This window comes from Pecten maximus, chromosome 16, assembly GCF_902652985.1.
Source record: "Pecten maximus chromosome 16, xPecMax1.1, whole genome shotgun sequence".
Taxonomy (NCBI): Eukaryota; Metazoa; Mollusca; class Bivalvia; order Pectinida; family Pectinidae; genus Pecten; species Pecten maximus.
Window position 1 is genome coordinate 25,865,331 of NC_047030.1, and position 10,967 is coordinate 25,876,297.

Sequence of the window (10,967 nt, forward strand, 5' to 3'; positions counted from 1 at the left end):
AGGAAAGACAGTAACACCATCGATTATTTACATATTAACGGTTAAACAGACGATGAATGTTTTTTGGATACGGTATTCATTTCACTCCAGTCACATATAGTTGTTTGTTTTTTTGTTGTTTTTTTTAATAACAACATACACATGCTGACATTTTTTAGTCTAAACTATGTTTTATTTGTCAATTTTCAGTTAACAATATATATACATCATATCAATTATACAAAAAGGAATCAGAAACAAGTGTCAAGACTCTTATATAAATCTGACACCTATATATATATAGATTGACGTCACATAACAACATAGACATGATAAAACACAACATCGTATCATAATGACAATAGAGTCTAATGTGAAAACATCAGTTGAATTTGATCAAATAATTAAATGTATTGTAGTTAAAAAAGGGAGAAATATATGATTTTTTTATTCCACATATATATTCATATGTTATATTTTATTATCATATAGATTTATAACCCTTGCATAATGCTACACACTCCTACATATATACACAAATATTGGTATTGCGTTGGCTGTATACCAGCCCACGCATCCTATGCATAATCATATTAATGAACTGATAATTATGGAGCTAAAGTAGAGGACTAATTGATTCCGTATACATTTGATATTTTGTCCGACAATGAGCATATTTACTACCTCCTCAGCAAATTATCACTTCATATCAATATTCAAGAATACACAATGACCGATATATTACTCAACAAGGTTCATAAACATGTCATCTCACTCGATTTATCTAAGATACGAGATCATCATGTCCTACCCTAATAATACAACATTGATGCACATTTTCCCTTGTTTTATCATTTATTTAGGCACATGCTTTTCTTGACTTCAAGGATGTCCACCTGCATTAGCTGACGAGTCCTTAATGGACGAAACAGCTGTATGGTGTCGTTAGCATCACTGACGAGTCCTAGAAGGATGAAACAGCTGTATGATGTCCCTAACATCACTGACGAGTCCTGCAAGGACAAAACAGCTGTACAAACAGCTGTATGATGTCCCTAACATCACAGAAAAGCCCGACAAGGACAGAACAGATATATATGGATATCCCCAGCATTGCTAACAAGTCCTAGAAGAACCGAACATCTGTATGTGATGTCCGTAGCATCACTGAAAAGTCCTAGAAGGACCGAATCATAAAATTAACTGAAATCCTAAATCAAACAAAGTTCACTGAATCTTGTAAACTTGATATTCCTAGTGGTTCTGATTTTACTATCCTAGTCCCTTATCTTACCACCTCTGTATTACCATCTTGAACTATTGAGAGGTATTTTGGTTTAAAAAAATGTATACTTTATTCAAATTACAACAATTACGAAACAAGTTATGACAACTTATTTAAATCACGCTAGTTGCGTGCGAGGAGTCTTACTGTTGGGGGAAACCTGTACATATTTTTTTTTTTTTTTTTGTATTTATTTTATTTTTCAAGTTTTTTTTCAGCATAGTAAAATACAAAAATATAGCACATACACTTACACTCTCACATAAGATCATAATCACATCACATATATGATATAATCATTATCATCGATATCCTCATCATAATTCATTATATCATCCTTTTCATGCTACACCTTCAATTCCCTTACACACATTAATTCATAAATATTTAGCATACAGTGTATTGACCACACCTATATCTATATCATCATGATCATCACCATAATCATCAGGATCATGACCATCATCATCATCATCATCATCATCATCCACTCAATATATCACAATCAACAAATATATACTATGCAATAAGTTACATGCAATAATTATCTCACATAGTGATCATCATCATCATCATCATCATCATCATCATCATCACTCGATGTATCCCCATTTTCATTTCATGCTATACAATATTCAGTTACATACACTAACTATCTCAGAAGTAGTGACCAAAAACACTATCATCATCACACATACATCATCATCATCATCATCATCATCGTCGTCATCATCATCATCATCGTCATCATCATGCAACATAATCATATTTGTTATGATATCATCAACATCATCAACATCATCCTCTATCCTTATCATCATTACCCTCATATATATTCATTATGATATCATCATTATATATATATATAATTAGTAAAATAAGAAAATCATCATCATCCACACGTTTACATTATGACAGTATATCATCAACATACACACATTCTCCATACCCTCACACAAATCATCACATCCATTCCACAACAACAACAAAACAACAGAAGACATGAGAGAGAGAGAGAGAGAGAGAGAGAGAGAGAGAGAGAGAGAGAGAGAGAGAGAGAGAGAGAGAGAGAGAGAGAGAGAGAGCAAGCGAGCAAGAGAGAGCGAGCAAGAGAGAGAGAGAGAGGGGGGGGTGGAGATTCGAATGAAGCTAGAGGATAGAGAAAGTAAAAGAGATAGACCGGGCTAGAAATGAGACTTACCAAACAAATATGTCAAATAAAACTGTAAAAAATAATTGTCATAGATATTTATCTTACATAGCTATATCTATTGAATCTAGGGTCTCCAGGGAAAGTAAGTAGAGAAACATAAGAAGAAGAAGAATAGGATAATACACTGGACATCATATATCAATTCAGAAAAAACTGTCCGCCAATTCTAATAATTTTCCCCACTTTCTCCATTCTTTGTCAAAGTTTTGCTGTACCTGGTCACCTTGGCTATTAGCAATATATTTTTGAATGATATAGAAATCTTTAATAGAATTAATCAGAGCATGTGGACTTAATGTTTTATGTAGACACCTTGTCTTGTATATATAAAACTTAATCATAATCAAAATTTCATTATCCAGTCTATTTGTTGTAATATTCCTATTTTTTACAAAAATACCAAAAAGGAAACTTTTTTTTGTTAAATTGGAAAGGAATAAAGAGAGCATCAAGTAGTGTTTCTACACTTTGCAAAAAACTTTTTGTTTCTCGACATTCCCATAAAATATGAATAATTGTTTCTCGTTCTAAATTACATAGAGTACATATTGGACTATTCACCAGGCCTATTTTAAACATGAGAGCATTTGTTGTTAGTATATGTTGAACTATTCTGTATTGAAACCATTGTAGTTTTGTGTTTTTTGTAACCCTAAAAGGAGTTCCATAAATGTCTGACCAATTCAATTCACCATCTTCAAAAACTTCCTCCCATTTTCTCGTACCTCTAGAAATAATACTAATTTTAACCATCAGATTATATAAATCCTTAGTCCCTTTCACACTTTTCAGGAGTAGTAATATATTATTAGGAATGATTGGGTAGACTATTAACTGTTTTTCAAAGTTCATCTTTGCTAAGTATGTTCTGACAGCAGCAATCACACCCTGATATTGGAGAAAGTTAGTGTTTATTTGGTAGATCTCAGTAAATTCTTGGAATGAATAGAAAGTGCTCGTACTGTGATTTTTTACCAGATCATTAACTATTGTTACTCCTCTATTGTACCGAACTTTGTAAAAAATCGTTTTTTTCCCAATAACTAAATTTCTATTATACCATAATGGCATGGTCAGTATGAGGCTTTCCTGTTTTTCCCTTACTGTGTCTGAATTATTGAACCGTATCCATGCTTTAAACACATCCTTCCAAAATTTATTTTTACATTTATTCTGACATTCCTGAATATAACCACTGCCACAATTAGATAGCTTATGTAAGTCTGAGTGTGTCTTAAAAATAGCTTGCCACTTGCATGTTTTCTTATATAACCTCTGTACATATTTATTAGTAGACTGGCCATCAGACCCTAAGTTTTTTGTTTTTTTTTTTGTTTTTTTTTTTATAAGCATTGCCAAGCTAAATTCTAATACTAGATTATTCAAATACTGATGAAAGTAAGGAATTGTGCCAATACTACCAGGAAAGCTTGGGTCGACGAATGGTTTATTTGTGTTGTGTAATAGTAAGTGTAAGATATATCAGATTCTATGTCCCGTACGTTTAAGCCGTCTTCCTTCACCACATCATAATTATATAATGTATATGTGTACAAAGGCAAAATGTCATAATGTCAATTTTAGATCAATAAAATGTATATTCAGGTCAAATTGACCTGAAAAGAGCAGAATAGTTAATTCATGTCAAGAAATTGACCTGAAATGAACCTGAAATCGACTCGATATTGACCTTGAAATTTCTCCATGTGAAATTGACTTGAAAATGTCTTCATGTGAAACTGACCTGAACATTTCTTCATGTGAAAATGACCTCATTTTCAGGTCATTTTCAGGTTTGATTTTAGGTCAATTTCAGTTAAATATTTTTTCAGGTCAAATTTACCCCAAGACATTTTGCCTGTATATATTCCCCATTCTATCCGAAATCCAGTACCTTTTCTTGTTTGTTTGTTTGTTTGTTTGTTGTTCAGTGATTGTAATGTAGCGGGACGTGTAATATGGAGGTAGGTAAATAATGCATTACTAAAATTCAATAATTTTCCCCAAAAACGTTGATTTACTTAATGTTCCATTTCCGGATACTGTCGTTGAGTCTAAAGTTCTGTTTAAAATATTTATATTGAGCACAGTGACCTGTCAAAAATTACCTAACCGTAGTCCATATACCCAAACCTTAATATTATAACACACATCCCTGGTGTTGGGAATTTTTTTCGGGTCCCTGTATGCTTTTGTGTTATTTACTAGCAAGCGAATCTCTATCTGATAAAATAGTATGGCATCGTTTTCTGTTTCCTTGTCGGTACAAGTACGGTTCGTCGGTACCATATAAACATCTTGAGGTAGCCTCAGTATTATACGGTAATACAAATACTTGTCATAACTTGCCCGTACCGTGACGCGGTGTAATAACACACACTAACTAGCTTTTCTTATAATTGAATATACATTATTATTTTCATTAATATATAGATGAAAAGTCAGATAGGAAGGAAATGTTAAGACACAGCTTTTTTTTTTTCTTTAGAATTCATTTATCAGGATCATGGAAACATTTTAAGTATTTATTTCTTTGGCATTTCTTTATTTTCTTTACGCTACGTTGTGTTTTCTGTTTGTACAAAACACATCAACACCCCGTCAACCCCTGGCGAGAGTTAAAACAATCATGGGAGACCAGTTTCGTTCCGTTTGTTTTTAATTTCATGCTAATTTCTAGTCGACACGTCCCACGGCAACGTAAACCTGTATTAATGTATCTTACATGCCTCGTGCCGAGCTCGTGCGTGAGAGGGCCATGCACTTCAATCAATGACTTCTACAGTTAAGTAAAGTACAGTGAGGATGTCTACGGATAGTCGAAACTAGTTACACAGCAGAGGCCTTTGTGAGGCTTGGTAATAGCATTATAATCGGCAGGGCTTTGTAGTATATAAAATCGTATTTCTAAAAGGTATCCGGATTTGTTGTTACGTAATTAGAGTAGAGTTAATGAATGGTAAAGATGTGTCTGATGTTTACATGGTACGGTTATACCAACGCAGGATTTTTAAGTAATGTTGAGAAAAAAAAATTATTTCGGTGATTTTTTGTATCTGATATTTTTTTCCAGATTACTTAAATGAAAAACAACAAAGAACAAACACTTCTCAACCAAAATATTGCTACTTTATATTGTTCAAAGTGGTTTGATAGTGTTGAAGCGTTAACGAAGAATGTTATCGTACCTAATCAAAGCACGCTTTACATACCTTATAAGGTAAATCTTCTTTACTTCTGTTGTATTTTAACTACGAGGGTTGATTGATAAGTTGTGAACCCTGTATTGAAGGAGATACTCAAGGGTCCTACTATGCTCTGACGATATAGGGCCGTGTACCCAAGGACTGGTCTCATTTGGTTAGTTTATAACGACGAGGTAGCACTCTAAAGTAAACAAGACAAGCGGCTTTTGTTTTTAATGGACACTATCGGTTAGGGCAAGGGATTAGGGTGAAAGAGTGTGTCATTGCCACGCCTGCCACTCACGATTGTGGTTTTAAATTGATTGAGCATCCGCCTTATTCACCTGATCTCGCTCCATCCGACTTTCATATATTTTCAAAACAGCTATTTCAGGCACCCTAACATACAGTGGATGACTTTCTGAACAGCCAAGAAAAGGAGTTCTATAAGAGTGGCATTGAGGCCCTTAAACACCGCTGGCAAATGTGTATAGATACTGAAGGGGATTATGTTGAAAAATAATTACAATATGTCCGGACAAATCCAAATCCTTTATTATGAGACGCTCAGTTTTCAGCGAAATCTTTGAATTGACATCTGTCTCTCACCTTAGTTTTCAGCGAAATCAGTAAATCACTTGTTTCCCGAAGTTAAAGTACATGTCAACTCACACTTGCAATGTCTGTATTATTTATTTATCATGCTTAAATAACGCTACAATAATAAAGTTGATTGGGTAATAAGAAAGTAGAGAGGAATTCTCGGAATTTAAAAGATATGCAAGTTTTATAATTATGCGTTTTTGAAGAGGACGACATGTGTTTTATGTACCCGATGAATGATTAAACATGTGCGTCGTTACTAGGTTCATAAAAATCCAATTTCAAACGAAGCAAATGTCAACATTTGTAGAGCTATTTTTTACAGGAGGACTGGCGATTTACGACCCTTTACATAGTCAGATGTATACAATATGTTGCTGGTAGAAGAGTTCCGAATGTCATTGGAAGTAGTCCATACTGCATTGTTGATATGGTCTCAATTCATAACAATGAAAATATGACGTATTGACAACTTTATGTGATTAAAACTTTAAAATATTGATTTGGTAGCAGAAAAATTAAATCTCGAATTATGCATCATAAAATATTTTGTACTTCTAGCTAGGACTCGTCAGTGATATTAGAGACCTGCACGTGGAAATCCAGAATGGAAGACAGGAAAGAAAAAAGGAAAGTGCACCAACCCCATTTTGAAATCAATTTCTTATTTTAAATGTTGGATACTTGATAACTGTTTTAAAAGAATATGTGTGTATCCTCACATAAAAAAATCATAATACATGTAATTTAAAAGTGACACTTAAAATATGAATTTAGTTAAATGCAAAGTAAAGATCGAACTGCATCCAACACTTTTTTTGGCCTTCTCATTAGGGACAAACGTTGTGGAATTTCATAAGGAACAGAAATGTGTTGGGAGCAAATTTGCCCATGCTAATATAATTATATGGGGCCTTTAAGAGGGGTCAATTGAATGCATGTCTACTATGAATTTCATAAGTTTCTCGGTACCGGTAGACAACGACTAAATGATTTTGTCCTGGGGATAAACGTAAGTAATAGAACGGTGGACAATATCGAGAAAGGAGTTGGAGTAAAATTGACGAGAGACAAAGATCAATTATTATCATGTTGTCCATATCGAATTTTGTTTAGTTGTTTTGTTTTGTGTATGTTGTTTTGTTTTGTATTGTTTTTTGTTTTGTTTTTTTTTTGTTTTTTGTTGTTGTTGTTGTTGTTGTTTTGTTTTGTTTCGTCTTGTCTTATTAGTGCAATTAACCTTCTGTCTATTTGTTTTTGAAATCGTTTTGTAAATCATACGTACATGTATTCATCGGTTTCCCCGTCTGAACGTGTTGCTGTTGTACGGGGTAGAAATAAGACATGCCCTAAAACCTAGGAGGTATTTTGACGTTAATACGTGTATTTGGATCAGCAATTGGCCTTAAAAATGCCTGATTTGAGATGCCACTCGGCCCAGCGTTCCGTAAACGCCGGCCACTACCACATTATAGACGTCAGTTTGTTTTACTCTGCCCATTCATCCTACATTTCCGAGCGTATACTGCAGCGAGAAAGTAAAGAAGAAGAAAAAAGTTCTACGGCCTGAAAACAAGATAAAATCTAAACTCAAAGTCGAGACACGGATCTTCTCTTTTAAAGTTTCCATGGGTATATGAACGTATAGATAAAAGTTGTTTTATTTTACAATCATTGTTTATAAGCGGTGAAAGTGATCAGAATATAAATGATAACTATCTATAAACAGTTTATAATGGAATGCAAACCAAAACAGGAAAATGATATTCCACTGACCTCCATTTTAGATTATTTATTATAGTATCCATATAATGTTATGGTCTACCATGCTTACGTGCTCGCCGTGTTTCCAATCGGAATGACCAGCTACATGTTTTTCGTTTAAAATATAGCTCTTAAGAGTTATTGTTTATTGTTTGTACACAAACGAAAATGATATATATCAACAGTGGTAAATAGATAGAAATAGTTTAAACAATGATGTTATACATTTTTACTGTATTTAATAACATGTGGTTATATACATTTATGTACGTATATGGTGTATTTTTAGCAATCTGATAGCCCATTAAAGGCTAACTGGTAAAGGTAAAAAAAAATTAAAAATCATTTAGAATCGATTTGTGTAGTTTCACTAAAAATCTACAATTTTTGTATAGACTTTGACATTAAATATCTTGAACATCTCTTGCAGTTAGTCTCGACTCGGATAAATAAAGCAGTATTTCGGAAGATATTTCTTTAGTTTAAACTGTGTTTTATTTGTCAATTTCCATTTAAAAATATATATACAACATATCAATTATACAAAAAGGAATCAGAAACAAGTGGCAAGACACCTATATAAATCTGACATACTAGTATATATACAGAATGTATATAGGTTGACGTTACATAACAGTATAGACATGATAAAACACAACATCGTATCATAATGACAATAGAGTCTAATGTGAAAACATCAGTTGAATTTGATCAAATAATTAAATAAATTGTAAATTAGAAAAAGGGAGACCACGTGAAAGTGGGATTGTTGCTTCCATTTGGTTGTAGATACATGTATATATTTAATATGGTATTAATATAGACGTACAAAATAGTGTGTTTCCCAAACATATTACAGATTCATGTTCATATTTGAATATGTAATGGAATGCATCACTGATATCCGATTTGGACTTTTACAGGCTTGCCTGTTGTTTTATAACAATAAAATTTGTTAAAATGAAATCCGATTTATACGAATTACCGTAACGTTGAAATTCTCCCCGTGACGAGGCGAGATACCAAGCCATCTTCCTGATTCTATTGGTAGTTTAAAGACATAATCTTTTCAATCTTTTTATTAAGCTTTAACAAATACTTTTCTATCCTATCAATCAGCCCTCGTAGAAAATTGAAAGAGTCGGGCGGTCATACATGTATGTATATGCATCCGTACAATACATGTATATTATGATGTAGGAATGTATTCTGTTATATTTGACATTCTTGTACTTCCTTTGTCTTTCTCTCTCTCTTTTGTTCCTGAGGTCTGTCCATTGTTTGGTTATATAATGTATATCGGCGAATTACTAGTAATTATCGACCGAAGACCATTAACACAAACATAACGATATAGTTCGTTGTTTTTATCTACTTAACTTGTATAACTGTTCCATGTTCTATGTCTAAATGTGATCGATTGTAATTTACTTGTGTCTTGATAATGGGGCAGATTGCCTCGAAAATTTAACAATTTACTTGTCCGTACTGTCGTTATTACAACGTGACCGATGATCTATTTTTAGTAATACGTATCCAACGAACATCTGTTTGTTAGGATCCAGAACCTATATATTGGACCATACCGTCGTTATTACTTACTAGACCCTATATATGTAAAGAGAGATTTATTGATGTCATCACATTTTTATGTGTCTTTCTTGAGAAGAGGGTTTCAATCAGTTGATATAACTTGGTTTAATTTTTGGAAGCTTAATCAAATATATCTAAAACAAAACCTTTGTGTATAAAAATGAACAGAGTAAACCTACATGAAGATTAATTATTTTTTCTAACTCTAAATAAAAAAAAACGACGAGGAAATATAAACTATATTACAGAAACAAGGTACGGGTACAAGGGTAATGAAGGGTTCCGGAAGGGTCAGCGTCTTGTAATATTTGATGTATCGCAGAAGATCTTGTTTTTATTCAATTTTAACATAACTATAATATACCGTGTCTCGTTAGTCAAAATGGCTCGGTGTCAATACATCTTGAAATAATTTGAAATTTGATAACTTTTTGAAATTTGATAACTTTTTGAAATTTGATAACTTTTTGTTTTTGTTTTTGTTAAGCAAGTAACTCCTGTAGCATGATTTGCATAACAGAAGGAAAAAATAAATGTAAACTAAATTGGTATATTCATTATGAAGTAGTACAGTATATACAGGCTTCACATTTGTTAAAAAAAAAATAGATTCGAGATCATACATTTCCGGACTTTCCGAAAGTGTGGCAACACCGGAAATTTAGTTTTGCTTACAGCAAAAAATGGTGTATAGCCGATGAGGTAAGATAGCAGAAAAACTTAATGATGAACATATGTCAAAGCAAGATTAATTTTGTCTTTGGGATAGAGATATTTAATTTCAAATAAGTTTCAGAAGAAGAAAATGTGAAGGGAATTTTGCCTTTTTGGGTCAAATATCATCATATTAAGCATTTTTTAAGTTGATTTAAGTGGTTAACATGTGTATTAATAAGGCTGAAAAACATAGAAAAAATCAGTTTACTTATTCTTCACAGCTGTATCAAAATTACAAATGTTGTATAGATTACAACATATTTATATATCTAAATCATGTGCCTTATTTGTCAGAGCATATTTTTACGCTGCTACTTGAAATATCGACAGGTGACACGTAAATAAAATAGAAATATATTGTATTGTATTGTTCTGTATTGTATTGTATTGTATTGTTCTGTATTGTACTGTACTTATTGTATTGTTCTGTATTGTATTGTATTGAATTGTTCTGTATTGTATTGTATTGTATTGTTCTGTATTGTATTGTATTGTATTGTTCTGTATTGTATTGTATTGTATTGTATTGTATTGTTCTGTATTGTATTGAATTGTTCTGTATTGTATTGTATTGTTCTGTATTGTATTGTATTGTTCTGTATTGTATTGTAGTGTATTGTTCTGTATT